This window comes from Leopardus geoffroyi, chromosome C1 (assembly GCF_018350155.1).
Source record: "Leopardus geoffroyi isolate Oge1 chromosome C1, O.geoffroyi_Oge1_pat1.0, whole genome shotgun sequence".
Classification (NCBI taxonomy): domain Eukaryota; kingdom Metazoa; phylum Chordata; class Mammalia; order Carnivora; family Felidae; genus Leopardus; species Leopardus geoffroyi.
In genome coordinates, this window is record NC_059328.1 from 108,860,869 (window position 1) to 108,878,124 (window position 17,256).

Here is a 17,256-nt window from a genome sequence, read left to right on the forward strand (position 1 = left end):
CCTCACTGTGGATGGCCCCCAAGGGCCATGTCTGTGTGCTCTCAATCCCACCTAGGCCTCAGGACCATGCCCTTTATTTGAGCCTCCTGTCTGGGAAGGGGCACTGGGCCTTCCCAGTGGGAGTGGGAGTGGGAGCCCTGGCAGGCGGGCTGGGGACTGGGAAGTTTGTCTGGAAGGGGCACTGGGCCTGCCCAGTGGGAGTGGGAGTGGGAACCCTGGCAGGCGGGCTGGGGACTGGGAAGGTGGGTGGCCCACAAAAGAGTGGATCTGCCTAGTGGGAGAGAGGAATGGCATCTGCTGAGTTCCCACAGTGTCCTGGGCATTGCAGTAGGGACAACACCTGATTTATTGCTCACATTAAGCCCAGGATGTGAGTGTTATTGCACTTTCCTTGCATGGATAGGTGGGGCAGGAGAAGTTGGTGACTGCCAGACTCACAGAAAGCTGCACAGCACTGGAGGCCAGGTCCCTCAGCCATGGCCCTGACCGGTGCAGGGTCCTATACAGGGAGGGCCTGGCTGTTGACCCTGGGACACAGCACATGGGGAGCCTTGGAGAGGTAACTGCCCTGCCTAACTCAGCTGCCTCACCTGAGAGGAAGTAAGCTCCTGCTTGACTTGAACACCTCTGCTGGGATTGTCACTCGGCCATTCTTGTTTTGATCGGTCCTGCCACAGAGAGAGTCCAGTTCCTGCCTTCTCAGTAGCCTCCGAGTCTTCCTGGGCCCAAGGCTCAGTCCTGTGCAGCCAGACAGGCCCCTCTGGCACTCATGATAGATGTCCCCAGGGAAGAGACACAGCTCAGGGGCACTGCCCACACCACAATTCCACCCATCACTTAGCTGCAGGGTGTGCCTCTCTGTCTACACTGGAAAGACCCAAGGCGCCTTACATAGAGGCACTTCCAACCCCATGGGTGACCACAAACAAGTGAACAAGGCATGTGGGTGCAGAGAAAATAAGATGCATCTAGCGCCAAGGGGTCCACACACAGAGCACTCCCCACAGGGCCTATCCATGAGCTTCCTTCTGGCCCAAGTAAAGAGGGAAAATGTTACCTGGAATTCGCTTGCAACCAAGGAGTTCCTGTGGGCTGTTCCAGCCGTGGGGCCTGGAGTGCGGTGTCTTAAGCTGCCATCTGTCCAGGGCCAGCCTGTGACAGCAAGCTTCACATTTCCTCGCCTAATGGAGTTAGACTCCTGGCGAGGCTCTGGCTCTTCACCTCTGCTCATTTCCCCTCCTCTTTGTATGGGGTTTGTTTGCAGGCGTTTGTCTGCTGTACTTGAGGCTGAGCCTGGAGGAGAACCCAGAGGTCAGATGAGGCCCTGGCCATGGGTGGCACTTGGAGAAGGAGGCCCTGATGTGGAGACCTTGCTGCCCTGGCAGCATAGTCTCTGCTGTCCTTCTGGTCCCGTTACTTGTCATGACAGGTTGGGGTTGTAGTGAGGAAGAGTGGGAGAGAGCAAGAAGCTGAGCAGAAGTCACGGCTTATAAAGAAATTGTGTCGGGCTGTGGCATTTCTGCTTTTATAATTCTCAGTCAGAATGTACCTCTCTGAGCAAGGAATGGGGTCCCCAGTCTGCTCCTGTGATGCTGGCAGGTAGGTGACATGGCAGGACAGATGTCTGCATCCCTGAGGTGTGCTGGGCCCCACAGATGCCAGTCTGCTGAGGGGGTGGTCTTGGTCCCGCCACGGTGTGCAGGGAATAAAAGCCTAGCAGCGGCTCCTGTGGTTCCGCGTGTAGGGTGCTGCTCCTAGAGCATCCCATGAGAGATTCAGCCTGCCTTTCCTAGCACAGGCCTTACCATGCTGAACAATGCACAGAGCCCAGACAGCTCTGCACTGATGGCAGGCTTGGTGGGCTTCAGGGAAGAGCATTCCTCTGCAGAGCTGTGCCTTAGGACTGGGCCTCAGGGGTCCAGGGAAAGCAGATGGGGCTGGGCTCGAGCCCCCATGCCCACATTATGCAGACCCATGCCAGGTTTCCCTGTTCTATATGTGCTGCTTCCTTTTCAGACTTCATTTGCAGAAGGAGTCCACAGCTGAGAGTGCCTGAGAGAACCGATGGCCTCACAGGAAGGCTGCCAGCTGGTTCTTTGGCAGAATTTGTGAATATCTCTTCTCCCACTCGGCCTCTTTGTGCTGATGGGGCAGCAAAAAGCACTGCATGGGGGCAAGGACCGGGGATGCACAATGCTGGTGCTCTTGGTTGGCCCGTGCTGGTCCTCCCTGCCCTCTCCCATGTTCCCACACCCTCCTCTCCTGTTGTCCCTCAGAAGAATGGGCTGGCAGGGAGTTAGGGAGAACCCTCCTGGGGAGCACAACATACAGGCACAGACAGCCACTGGGTGGGATTGGAGGATCCTGGAGAAACTTTTGTTAGAGGACCTTTGAGGCCCCATCTATGGATAAGTGTGGAAAAAGTTGTTTCATGAGTTTAGTAATCACGGCAGAATCAGTTTTCTGTGTAGTCAAAAGTCCGCATCCATAACTTACTATAAAATATAGGCATCAGGAGCAGGCCTTTTTATATTTGTGAATATTTCTGTATCACCTTGTGACAACCTTGTAAATATTGTTAAAGGATGGCAGTTTGACTCTGCAACATTCATCCTACCATGGTAAATGGCTTGTCCCCCACTAGAATGGAGACTAGAGGGTGGGGCGTCGGTGCGGGTGGGGTGGACTCATGCACTCAGTCTGTGTGCAGGGATGCTTGCTCCCTAGGGGTGGGGGCTGGGGCCCTGGGTGGCAATGGAGTGTCTAGGCTGTGCCGACGCTTGATCACAGCAGCTGGAAGGCCTGAAGTGAACTTTGGAGGGAGGGCCAGGGGTCAGTGAGAGGCTGCTAGGCACCTTTTCTCTGTGTTGTCTCCCTCCCCTAGGACACCTTGCAGCCAGACTATTATTGTCTTCATCTTGCAGAGGAAGCAGGGGCTGGAGAGGTCAGGTGCCAGGTTCTAGTGCCCCAGTGTGAGAGGCAGTTTGGAGTTTAACCAGCGCCACGCTGACCCTTGGGTCTCAATGCCATCCAAGAGACTGCTGGTACCCAGGTAGCGGAGAGCCCAACTGCAGGGTAAGTTTCCACAGGGCACAGGGCTGCATCGTGGAGACTTCATGCCTGGACACGGAGCCTGGAGGCTGAGCCGTACTGTAAGTTTTATAGCTGTGGTCACTTGTGCTCTCCTGGTGGAGTTATTAGAGGACACAGGTGATTTCCGCACACTTAGACCATGACCAGCTCACTATGGTCATCAGCTGCTGTTGCTGCTGCTGCTGTTAGCGGGCAGTGAGTGGACCCTGCTGTGTTCTTCCAGTGTCCTCAGCAAGTGGACCCTGCTGTGTTCTTCTGGTGTCCCCAGCAAGTGAACCCTGCTGTGTTCTTCCAGTGTCCTCTGTGGCTTTGCAGTTTTCCTGAAGGGTCTGGCTCACCCAGGCCATCCTTGGGCCCATCCTGTCTGCCCTGACTGTCATCAGGTGTCTGACCCCTATCTCTGCACGCTCATGTGGGGTGAGCTGAAGCTTCACATACCTGGTTTCATCTAATTTTCCTGTATACCCATGAAGTGGGCTTTGTTATCCCTTTTCCTTGAATGAACTGGGGATCAGAAAGATTAGGCAGCTTTCTCGAAGTCACAGAATTTGAATGTGTGTTCTATTTTTCCTTTAAAGCCATATAGTTCTTGTATTTTATTGTAGTACATTGTACCACATTGCATGGCCTCTCATGCTCAGTATGAGCTAGGAACTTTTTGAACTGATTTGACCTGAGGTATCTTTCCATGAATGTCAAAATGATATATCAGTGACCATCTGGCCTGTTGGGTGCAGAATGAAAGGCAAACTTTAGGGCACACAATAAGCATGTCATGGTGTTCTTGATTTCTCCTTGGCGATAGAGATTTGATTTTGGGGGTCTCTGAATGGCCAGGTCCTGCCATTTCTGGCGCATATATGCCCGGAGGAAATAAGCCCTGGTGATCATGAGAAAGAAAATGACTTTGTGATTTAAAAAAAATTTTTTAATGTTTATTTATTTTTGAGAAAGAGAGACAGAGAGTGTGAGCAGGGGAGTGTCAGAGAGAGAGGGAGACACAGAATCCGAAGCAGGCTTCAGGCTCTGAGCTGTTAGCACAGAGACCAATGCGGGGCTTAAACTCACACACTGAGATCACCACCTGAGCTGAGGTCGGACGCTTAACCAACTGAGCTACCCAGGCACCCCATGACTTTGTGATTATTACCTGGCCATATCCTCCTGGGCTATCCTCTGTCAGATAGAATCCAAGAACTTTCTGGGGAGATGGGGTGGATTACCATCTCTTGGACACACGTGTATCTGCTCTTACCTGGGTACTGTTGCAAGAGTGGTGGTGGTGTTGGATGTTGCCTGACAGACAGTCACATGTCTGGTGGTGGGGAAGCCAAGTGCATGCTGTCCCCTCCAGGGGGAGCCTTGGGTTCTCCAGCAGATGGGGGCTCTTTTCTCTGGCACACCCCTCTTCTGGGGGTTACACCTGAGGACAGGCCTTGGTATCTGACCTCTCTCTTTTCTGCCTAGCCCTTTTTGCCTTGCAGCAAAGACTTTTGCCTCTGTCTTCAAAATTCTGGATTCCAGACCCAGAAACACCTCGCCCACTGCCCCATCTTTGGCCTGGTCAGGGCACTGAGTCTCTTACTTGGGCCTGGCTGCCACCTCCCACCTGTCTGTATGGAAGAGCCCTTGAAATCAGATTCAACACCCCTGCCTTGTCTGCTCTCCCTCCCTGACCCTCTGTGGGCTCCCTAGAGGCTCCACTGGATCTGTTCCTGGTTTTCTCCCCACCTGTTTCTTGTTGTCACCCCAGGCTTGTCTCATTGTCCCAGCCACTCTAGCCTCTTCTCTGTCCCTCACATGTGTGGGTGCATACCCTGTCCTCAGGGCCTTTGCTCTTCTTCCCACCACCTGCCATAGAAGGCCCATCTCATTCTCTCACACTGTTGTTCAGTTCCCTGCTCAATGTCACCTTGTCACCTGATCTACAGAAGCCTCTGTCTCCACCCCTGCTTTGTTTATTACTAGCAGGCAGGAGATGATATACTTCCTTGTTTACCATCTGTCTTTTTAGCCAGCCCACACCCTCTGCTCTGCTCGCTGTGGCATCCCTCCCACCTGGGCCAGGCCAGCGTCTGTTGTGTGCTGAGGCCACTGCTGTTGGAAGAGCATGGATATGAGCCTGGGCCTCTGACAGCAGAGCAGAGACAGGAAGCCCCAGAGCCCTATAGGACTTGGGACAGGTGCATCCCTTGAGGTTTTTGGTTCTGAGCCCTCCACTCTGGGAGTGGCACTGGGCAGGCAGACAGGCACACAAGGAAATGGGGCAGGTCATCGACCTGGGGTAACCCCTACCATTTACTGTAAGCCTATTCTGGGTCAGCTCTCCTTGGGCCCTGGATGTTCGTGGTCTCCCTGAGGGGTCAGGGTGATTGTGGAGCTTCAGGAGATGTGGAGATGCAGGACCTGCCTGAGCCACCTACTCCACCTACTGCCACCTACTCCCCTGTGGAGAGAGCACAGTGGGGGGCAGCATGCTGCACTCTCAGACTCACTTCCTGTCGGTTGAGGGCTCCTGGCGTCTCATTTATTTATTCAATAAATGCTGGCTTATGACACGGGGCCACTGACTGGGAGTGCAGATGTATAAATGATCCACTGTTGTCAGGAAGGGTGGACAGGAATCAGCAGGGCAATGACAGGGAGGAGAGCAAAGCCTGGAGGGGGAGCCGTTCCCTCTTGGATACTCATTGCCATGTTCCAGCTCAAACCTGAGACTCATGGGAAGATGTATTCCCTGAGTGTGGGTTAGCTCATCCTCACCCTAATGGCATTGTGTGGAGACAATGTCAGTATGCATCTTTTTTTTTTTTTTTTTTAATTTTTTTTAACGTTTATTTATTTTTGAGACAAAGAGAGACAGAGCATGAACGGGGGAGGGGCAGAGAGAGAGGGAGACACAGAATCGGAAACAGGCTCCAGGCTCCGAGCCACCAGCCCAGAGCCCGACGCGGGGCTCGAACTCATGGACCGCGAGATCGTGACCTGAGCTGAAGTCGGACGCCTAACCGACTGCGCCACCCAGGCGCCCCTGTCAGTATGCATCTTAACTGCAGAAAAAATTCCTGGAGCAGCAAGTTGTTGGGGGTAGAGCTTGGATAGTAGTCTGCATAACAAATGCAGGTATGGCTGCATAACAAATACCCCAAAAATGTAACTTAAAACAATCAGTTTATTATTATTGATGATGATTCTGGGAGTGGAGTGGGCTTAGCTCAGAGAGTTTTATTCTCAGGGTCCCTCTATGTGATTGCAGTCAGATGGTGTGTGGTGGTAAATTTTCTGTGCCACCTTTGTTAGACTATAGGTCCAAATGTTTGATTAAATCCAAGTCTAGATGCTCTGTGAAGTTATGTTTCAGACATGATTAGTATTTAAGTAAGTAGACAATGGGTAAAGCAGATTACCCTCCATAATGTGGGTGGGCCATACCGATCAGTTGAAGGCCTTGAGAACAAAGACTGAGGTTGCCTGAGGAAGAAGGGGTTTCTTCCAGGCTGCTCCTGGACTCAAGACCACAGCAGAGCTCTCTCCTCGGTCTCCACCATTTGACCTGGCCTGCAGATTTTGGACTTACCAGCTCCCACAATCTAATGAGCCAGTTCCTTAAGATGAATCTCTCTCTACATGTGTGTACTCATCACAGTGGTTCTGATACTTTGGAGAAAGCTAACACATGCTGTCATCTCAAAGTTTTACACACTGTGTATGTGGTGGTTGGGGTGAGATGTTGGATGGGTGGTCGGCCAGATACCCATGCATGGCCCAGACTTCCTTAAACATAGCACCTGAGCAAAGAAGGAGCTTGAGAAGATGGCAGAGTAGGACCCTGAGCTCACCCCATCCTGTGGTTACAAATAGATATCCACATCAAAGTAAATAAACTGGAGGGTGATTTGAAGACTGGCAGAACAAGTTCCACAACTAAATATGGAGAAGAAGCTGCAGCTGAAAGGTTAGGAAGGTCAGAAAGGTAGAGGGAGGCTGCCCCCAGGAGGGAGGGAGGTTCATGGAGAGGGCCAAGAAACAGGCCCCTGCACCAGGGAGCTCTTATGGGGAAAATTAATCCTCATTGGCTTTGAAAACCAGAGAGTTTGTAAAACCAGTAGGAACCTGGAGCTTTGAGAGTCAGCTGAATGAGCACTGGGTGAGTCTGGAGGGCAAGGAATAGCTGGGTTGCCGCCCTTAAAGAGACAGCAGCCTTCAAGGAAAGGCAACATAAAAACAGCAGTTTATACAACACCATGGTCAAATGGGAGACAGATCTGTTCATACTGATTTTGGAGGGTGTTGGGGACTTCCCTGAAAATGAGGGACCTGGCAGGTTCCATTTCCCTCCCCTGTCCCCCAGCGTAAACACAGGTCATCTGTGGGAGGTGACGCTGCACAGACTCTTACAACCAAACCATCTAGCAGTGTGCCATGCCTGTGAGTTCTCCTGAAGACTCACCCACTCTAAGTCTGTGAGCCTTGGCCCTGGGCTCAGAGCAAATTTTGTTAAAGCTGTGCACACTCATCCTACCCAGCCACAGGGCACACAACTGCTGCCTCAGGCCATGCCCAGCTGCTGTGCAGCACCCAGCTGTTGCAGCACTTTGGGGGATCTGGAATAGGACTAGTGGCCTAGCACAAATTTGCTAATACTGCCACCCCACTCCCAAGTTCTGTGGTGGACACACCCTCTCAGACCTGGCCTGCCTGGATTCCACTAACACCACAGAAAGCAAGCATGACCCACCACAGGCAGAGAGACAGTGCAGATGACTGCACTAAAAGGAATAGTGACTCAGATACAACAGCAGGGAATAAGCAACACACATAGGATAGTTTGTTGCACTGCCAAGTTCTGGTGAACAGGGGGCACTGCACGGCAGGGCACTCCACGACCTCTTCTTCATAGAGCAGAAGACACAACTGACTTTCTTAACACAAAGAGAGGCAGACAAAATGAGGAGACAGAGAAATATATCCCAAATGAAACAACAGGACAAGGCCACAGCCAGAGATCTAAGTGAAACAGATATAAGGAAATGCCTGATAGAGAACTTAGAACAACAATCATAAGGATACTCACTGGACTTGAGAAAAAAGAGAAGACAGGAATAAGACCCTTAACAGACAAATAAAAAAGAGCGTAGCAGAGATAAGGGGCTCAGTAAATGAAATGAGAAACATACTTGATGGAATGAACAGCAGCATGGATGAAGCAGAGGAACAAACTGATGACCTAGAAGACAGAGTGATGGAAAGTTGTCAAGCTGAACAAAAGAGAGAAAAAAAAATTATACAAAATGAGAATAGATTTAGAGAACTCAGTGACTCTATCAAACATAATAATATTCATATTATAGGAGCCCCAGCAGAAGAAGAGAGAGAAAAGATGGCAGAAAATTTATTTAAAGCAATAATAGATGAAAACTTCCTTAATTTGGGGATGGAAACAGATTTCCAGATCCAGGAAGCACAGGGAACTCCATCAAAATCAACAAAAGCAGACCCACACAACATATTGTAAGTAAATTGGCCAAATATAGTGATAAAGAAAAAAATTAAAAAAATTTTTTTTAATGTTTATTTATTTTTGAGAGACAGAGAGAGACAGAGTGCAAGCAGGGGAGGGGCAGAGAGAGAGGGAGACACAGAATCTGAAGCAGGCTCCAGGCTCTGAGCTGTTAGCACAGAGCCTGATGTGGGGCTTGAACCCACAAACCGTGAGATCATGACTTGAGCTGAAGTCTGGCGCTTAAATGACTGAGCCACACAGACGCCCCAAGAAAAAAAATTTTAAAGCAGCAAGACAAAAGAACTTATAAGGGAAAACTCATAAAGCTACAGGAAATTTTTCAACAGAAACTTTGCAAGCCAGAGGGAGTGACATGATATATTCAACATGCTGAATGGGGAAAATCTGTGGCCAAGAATACTCTATCCAGCAAGGCTATCTTTCAGAATAAAAGGAGAGATAAAGAGTTCCCAAGACAGAAACTAAAGGATTCATGACCACTAAACCAGCCCTACAAGAAATATTAAAGGGGACTCTGAGTGGAAAGGAGAGAACAAAAGTGACAGTATAAAGGTAGGAAACACAAAAACAGTACAAATGAATATTTCTTTAAAAAAATCAGTTAAGGGGGAGGAAGGAAGATGGCGGCGTAGGAGGACGCTGGGCTCACCGCGCGTCCTGCTGGTCACTTAGATTCCACCTACACCTGCCTAAATAACCCAGAAAACCGCCAGAGGATTAGCAGAACGGAGTTGCCGGAGCCAAGTGCAGACGAGAGGCCCACGGAAGAGGGTAGGAAGGGCGGCAAGGCGGTGCGCGCTCCACGGACTGGCGGGAGGGAGCCGGGTCGGAGGGGCGGCTCGCCGGCCAAGCAGAGCCCCTGAGTGTGGTTGGCAAAAGCGGAGGGGCCTGACGGACTGTGGACTGTGTTCCGACAGCAAGCGCGACTTAGCGTCTGGGAGGTCATAAGTTAACAGCTCTGCTCGGAAGCGGGAAGGCTGGAGGGAGAGCTGCTGAGCCCCCGGACGACAGAGCTCAGTTTGGCGGGGAACAAAGGCGCTCGCCAGCGCCATCTCCCCCGCCCATCCCCCAGCCAAAATCCCAAAGAGAACCAGTTCCTGCCAGGGAACTTCCTGGCTCGTGCAAACACCCAACTCTGTGCTTCTGCGGAGGAGCCAAACCTCCTGCAGCGGATCTGACTCCCTCCCGCTGCCACAGGGCCCCTCCTGAAGTGGATCACCTAAGGAGAAGCGAGCTAAGCCTGCCCCTCCTGCCCCTGTGCACCTTGCCTACCCACCCCAGCTAATACACCAGATCCCCAGCATCACAAGCCTGGCAGTGTGCAAGTAGCCCAGACGGGCCACACAACCCCACAGTGAATCCCGCCCCTAGGAGAGGGGAAGAGAAGGCACACACCAGTCTGACTGTAGCCCCAGCGGTGGGCCGGGGGCAGACATCAGGTCTGACTGCGACTCCGCCCACCAACTCCAGTTATACACCACAGCACAGGGGAAGTGCCCTGCAGGTCCTCACCACGCCAGGGACTATCCAAAATGACCAAGTGGAAGAATTCCCCTCAGAAGAATCTCCAGGAAATAACAACAGCTAATGAGCTGATCAAAAAGGATTTAAATAATATAACAGAAAGTGAATTTAGAATAATAGTCATAAAATTAATCGCTGGGCTTGAAAACAGTATAGAGGACAGCAGAGAATCTCTTGCTACAGAGATCACGGGACTAAGGAACAGTCATGAGGAGCTGAAAAACGCTTTAAATGAAATGCAAAACAAAATGGAAACCACCACGGCTCGGATTGAAGAGGCAGAGGAGAGAATAGGTGAACTAGAAGATAAAGTTATGGAAAAAGAGGAAGCTGAGAAAAAGAGAGATAAAAAAAATCCAGGAGTATGAGGGGAAAATTAGAGAACTAAGTGATACACTAAAAAGAAATAATATACGCATAATTGGTATCCCAGAGGAGGAAGAGAGAGGGAAAGGTGCTGAAGGGGTACTTGAAGAAATAATAGCTGAGAACTTCCCTGAACTGGGGAAGGAAAAAGGCACTGAAATCCAAGAGGCACAGAGAACTCCCTTGAGACGTAACTTGAATCGATCTTCTGCACGACATATCATAGTGAAACTGGCAAAATACAAGGATAAAGAGAAAATTCTGAAAGCAGCAAGGGGTAAACGTGCCCTCACATATAAAGGGAGACCTATAAGACTCGTGACTGATCTCTCTTTTGAAACTTGGCAGGCCAGAAAGAATTGGCACGAGATTTTCAGTGTGCTAGACAGAAAAAATATGCAGCCGAGAATCCTTTATCCAGCAAGTCTGTCATTTAGAATAGAAGGAGAGATAAAGGTCTTCCCAAACAAACAAAAACTGAAGGAATTTGTCACCACTAAACCAGCCCTACAAGAGATCCTAAGGGGGACCCTGTGAGACAAAGTACCAGAGACAACACTGCAAGCATAAAACATACAGACATCACAATGACTCTAAACCCGTATCTTTCTATAATAACACTGAATGTAAATGGATTAAATGCGCCAACCAAAAGACACAGGGTATCAGAATGGATAAAAAAACAAGACCCATCTATTTGCTGTCTACAAGAGACTCATTTTAGACCTGAGGACACCTTTAGATTGAGAGTGAGGGGATGGAGAACTATTTATCATGCTACTGGAAGCCAAAAGAAAGCTGGAGTAGCCATACTTATATCAGACAAACTAGACTTTAAATTAAAGGCTGTAACAAGAGATGAAGAAGGACATTATATAATAGTTACAGGGTCTATTCATCAGGAAGAGCTAACAATTATAAATGTCTATGCGCCGAATACCGGAGCCCCCAAATATATAAAACAACTACTCATAAACATGAGCAACCTTATGGATAGAATGTGGTAATTGCAGGGGACTTTAACACCCCACTTACAGAAATGGATAGATCATCTAGACACACGGTCAATAAAGAAACAAGGGCCCTGAATGAGACATTGGATCAGATGGACTTGACAGATATATTTAGAACTCTGCATCCCAAAGCAACAGAATATACTTTCTTCTCGAGTGCACATGGAACATTCTCCAAGATAGATCATATACTGGGTCACAAAACAGCCCTTCATAAGTTTACCAGAATTGAAATTATACCATGCATACTTTCAGACCACAATGCTATGAAGCTTGAAATCAACCACAGAAAAAAGTCTGGAAAACCTCCAAAAGCATGGAGGTTAAAGAACACCCTACTAACGAATGAGTGGGTCAACCAGGCAATTAGAGAAGAAATTAAAAATATATGGAAACAAACGAAAATGAAAATACAACAATCCAAACGCTTTGGGACGCAGCGAAGGCAGTCCTGAGAGGAAAATACATTGCAATCCAGGCCTATCTCAAGAAACAAGAAAAATCCCAAATACAAAATCTAACAGCACACCTAAAGGAAATAGAAGCAGAACAGCAAAGACACCCCAAACCCAGCAGAAGAAGAGAAATAATAAAGATCAGAGCAGAAATGAACAATATAGAGTCTAAAAAAACTGTAGAGCAGATCAACGAAACCAAGAGTTGGTTTTTTGAAAAAAGAAACAAAATTGACAAACCTCTAGCCAGGCTTCTCAAAAAGAAAAGGGAGATGACCCAAATAGATAAAATCATGAATGAAAATGGAATTATTACAACCAATCCCTCAGAGATACAAACAATTATCAGGGAATACTATGAAAAATTATATGCCAACAAATTGGACAACCTGGAAGAAATGGACAAATTCCTGAACACCCACACTCTTCCAAAACTCAATCAGGAGGAAATAGAAAGCTTGAACAGACCCATAACCAGCGAAGAAATTGAATCGGTTATCAAAAATCTCCCAACAAATAAGAGTCCAGGACCAGATGGCTTCCCAGGGGAGTTCTACCAGACGTTTAAAGCAGAGATAATACCTATCCTTCTCAAGCTATTCCAAGAAATAGAAAGGGAAGGAAAACTTCCAGACTCATTCTATGAAGCCAGTATTACTTTGATTCCTAAACCAGACAGAGACCCAGTAAAAAAAGAGAACTACCGGCCAATATCCCTGATGAATATGGATGCAAAAATTCTCAATAAGATACTAGCAAATTGAATTCAACGGCATATAAAAAGAATTATTCACCATGATCAAGTGGGATTCATTCCTGGGATGCAGGGCTGGTTCAACATTCGCAAATCCATCAACGTGATACATCACATTAACAAAAAAAAAGAGAAGAACCATATGATCCTATCAATCGATGTAGAAAAGGCCTTTGACAAAATCCAGCACCCTTTCTTAATAAAAACCCTTGAGAAAGTCGGGATAGAAGGAACATACTTAATGATCATAAAAGCCAATTATGAAAAGCCCACAGCTAACATCACCCTCAACGGGGAAAAACTGAGAGCTTTTTTCCTGAGATCAAGAACACGACAGGGATGCCCACTCTCACCGCTGTTGTTTAACATAGTGCTGGAAGTTCTAGCATCAGCAATCAGACAACAAAAGGAAATCAAAGGCATCAAAATTGGCAAAGATGAAATCAAGCTTTCGTTTTTTGCAGATGACATGATATTATACATGGAAAATCCGATAGACTCCACCAAAAGTCTGCCAGAATTGATACATGAATTCAGCAGAGTTGCAGGATACAAAATCAATGTACAGAAATCAGTTGCATTCTTATACACTAACAATGAAGCAACAGAAAGACAAATAAAGAAACTGATCCCATTCACAATTGCACCAAGAAGCATAAAATACCTAGGAATAAATCTAACCAAAGATGTAAAGGATCTGTATGCTGAAAAGTATAGAAAGCTTATGAAGGTAATTGAAGAAGATTTAAAGAAATGGAAAGACATTCCCTGCTCATGGATTGGAAAAATAAATATTGTCAAAATGTCAATACTACCCAAAGCTATCTACACATTCAATGCAATCCCAATCAAAATTGCACCAGCATTCTTCTCGAAACTAGAACAAGCAATCCTAAAATTCATATGGAACCACAAAAGGCCCCGAATAGCCAACGGAATTTTGAAGAAGAAGACCAAAGCAGGAGGCATCACAATCCCAGACTTTAGCCTCTACTACAAAGCTGTCATCATCAAGACAGCATGGTATTGGCACAAAAACAGACACATAGACCAATGGAATAGAATAGAAACCCCAGAACTAGACCCACAAACGTATGGCCAACTCATCTTTGACAAAGCAGGAAAGAACATCCAATGGAAAAAAGACAGCCTCTTTAACAAATGGTGCTGGGAGAACTGGACAGCAACATGCAGAAGGTTGAAACTAGACCACTTTCTCACACCATTCACAAAAATAAACTCAAAATGGATAAAGGACCTGAACGTGAGACAGGAAACCATCAAAACCTTAGAGGAGAAAGCAGGAAAAGACCTCTCTGACCTCAGCCGTAGCAATCTCTTACTCGACACATCCCCAAAGGCAAGGGAATTAAAAGCAAAAGTGAATTACTGGGACCTTATGAAGATAAAAAGCTTCTACACAGCAAAGGAAACAACCAACAAAACTAAAAGGCAACCAACGGAATGGGAAAAGATATTTGCAAATGACATATCGGACAAAGGGCTAGTATCCAAAATCTATAAAGAGCTCACCAAACTCCACACCCGAAAAACAAATAACCCAGTGAAGAAATGGGCAGAAAACATGAATAGACGCTTCTCTAAAGAAGACATCCAGATGGCCAACAGGCACATGAAAAGATGTTCAGCGTCGCTCCTTATCAGGGAAATACAAATCAAAACCACACTCAGGTATCACCTCACGCCAGTCAGAGTGGCCAAAATGAACAAATCAGGAGACTATAGATGCTGGAGAGGATGTGGAGAAACGGGAACCCTCTTGCACTGTTGGTGGGAATGCAAATTGGTGCAGCTGCTCTGGAAAGCAGTGTGAAGGTTCCTCAGAAAATTAAAAATAGACCTACCCTATGACCCAGCAATAGCACTGCTAGGAATTTATCCAAGGGATACAGGAGTATTGATGCATAGGGACACTTGTACCCCAATGTTCATAGCAGCACTCTCAACAATAGCCAAATTATGGAAAGAGCCTAAATGTCCATCAACTGATGAATGGATAAAGAAATTGTGGTTTATATACACAATGGAGTACTACGTGGCAATGAGAAAAAATGAAATATGGCCTTTTGTAGCAACGTGGATGGAACTGGAGAGTGTGATGCTAAGTGAAATAAGCCATACAGAGAAAGACAGATACCATATGGTTTCATTCTTATGTGGATCCTGAGAAACTTCACAGGAACCCATGGGGGAGGGGGAGGAAAAAAGAAAAAAAAAAAAGAAGAAAAAAAAAAAGAGGTTAGAGTGGGAGAGAGCCAAAGCATGAGAGACTGTTAAAAACTGAGAACAAACTGAGGGTTGATGGGGGGTGGGAGGGAGGAGAGGGTGGGTGGTGGGTATTGAGGAGGGCACCTTTTGGGATGAGCACTGGGTGTTGTATGGAAACCAATTTGACAATAAATTTCATATAATAAAAAAAATAAAAATAAAAAAATAAAAAAATCAGTTAAGGAACTCACAAAACAAAAGGATATAAAATGTAACAACATATACCTGAAGTTGGGGAGAAGAGGAGTAAAGAATCCATTCAAAGTTAAACAACCATCAACTTAAGGTAGAATGCTACTTGCATAAGAGGTTATATAGAAACCTGATGGTGAGCATATATCAAAAACCACTAATAAATATGCAAGTAATAAAGAGAAAGAGGAGATTGAACATGGTGGAGAAATAGGGGGACCCAAAGTTCCCTCGTCCCTCAAACACATTAGTGTTGAGGTCAAAGGACTTTGAATTCCAAGAGTCCAGGCTGCCGAGTGACAGGGACATCTCCAGGGACCCATGGGGACAACCTGGTGGGCCATAGCTGTGTGATTGCAAACTGGGAGGGATAAAGTAGGCAGCATCCGCACGGATTGGAGGGATCCCCGTCTGCGGAGAGACAAAGGAAGAGAAAGAGAGGCTGGAGAAGCGTAGGACCGTATCTGGACAGGAGACACCACGGACCAGGATGGAGATAGATCCAATATCTGACTGTGGGGCTTCCTCCGGACTGGAGCCGGCTCCCCAGTTCGCGCACTTGGGAAGGAGGGGAGCCAGCAGGGATCGGTAACTAGTTCAGAGGTGCAATCTGCAGTCGGAGAAAGCAATCCCCTCCCTGGAGTGCTGTGGGAAGAAGGTGTATGACCGCTCAAAGGACCCTGCCTGCGCCCGCCAGCCAGAGGCCAATATTGGTGGGCAGAGTGGCACTTCCCCAGAACTGGGGTGCATGGAGCGGGACCCTTTAAGACATTGGGGTTTAAATACCAGCTGAGTACCATGGAAGCACCAGAGCCAGCAGAGCTGGACAAGCCATCTGGTTCGTGACCGAGTGGCACTGAGAGGAGGCCCTCCATCGGTGGGGTGGAGCGCACTTCCCGGGAACTGGGGCGCACGGAGGATTCTTTAAGACATTTGGGTTTGAAAACCAGACAAGCCCCAGGGAGACGCTGGAGACTGTGGAGTGGAAAAAACAAAAAGAAAAACAAACAAAATGGTCTGCTCTCGCCACTCAGCGCTGTGAGGACTGCTTGAACAGAGTAGTTTGGGACACCCAGTCTGTGGAGGAAACACTGGGGTGTCACCATTTTTCTCCCCATCACCAACAAGGTGGGGCTTCCGGGAACGGACAGTGGACCCACAGTGGAGGCAGGACCCGCCTACACCAAACCACACCCTTCTCTGCCTGGTACCTGCATATCTAAGGAGTGGGATTGACCATGAGGAACCAGACGTTCCTTCCTCCAGATCAGCACTGCCACCAGGTCCAAGGAAACCAGTGTTTTTGCATTTTCGGATTTAATCTTGGATAATTCTTATCGTGTGTGTGTGTGTGTGTGTGTGTGTTTTCTTCTTCCTTTTCTCCTTCTTATTTCTTCCCTCCTTTATCTGGGTATTCTGGTTGTTGGTTTGTTTAGGCAGACATATTTAATCTATTCTCTTTATATCTGTTCTATATCTCCTTTTTTTTTTCTTTCTCTCTCTCTGGATTAAGCAGTATAGTTTCTCTGTCTGGTGAATTTTCTTTTCTTTTCTTTTTCCTCACCCCTGTCATTTCTCTCTTTGTATAGGAGAAGACCTCTTCCATCAACACTGTGCCCCCCCCCCCCATCCATTTTGTTTGTTTGTTTGTTGTTGTTGTTCCAGGGCTTTTTCCAAGGCTACTTCAAAGAACAAATCAAAGCACACCTGGTGGAGGGACCAAACTATCACTATGAGTAGGGAGATAAAACAACTAGAGTCCAAAAAACAGAGAGCAAGGAACATACTCCAAAAAACACCTCCAAAACCAAGCCCTGGATAGTGTATGACCCCTCTTTTTTTAAAATTTTATTTATTTTTTTAAATTTACATCCAAATTAGTTAGCATATAGTGCGGCAATGATTTCAGGAATAGATTCCTTAATGCCCCTTACCCATTTAGCCCATCCCCCCTCCCACAACCCCTCCAGTAACTCTCTGTTTGTTCTCCATATTTAAGAGTCTCTTGTGTTTTGTCCCCCTCCCTGTTTTTATATTATTTTTGCT

The 17,256-nt window shown here is 47.4% G+C and overlaps 1 long non-coding RNA gene across 1 annotated transcript in view; it reads left to right on the forward strand.

Annotated features, from left to right (window-relative positions):
- The first annotated feature begins 2,947 nt into the window (after nucleotides 1–2,947).
- LOC123596717 overlaps nucleotides 2,948–17,256 on the forward strand; it is a 35,944-nt gene continuing 21,635 nt past the window's right edge. Inside the window, exon 1 of the long non-coding RNA XR_006711822.1 lies at nucleotides 2,948–3,075. This is a non-coding gene — a long non-coding RNA (uncharacterized LOC123596717). The remainder of the gene's footprint in view (nucleotides 3,076–17,256) is intronic.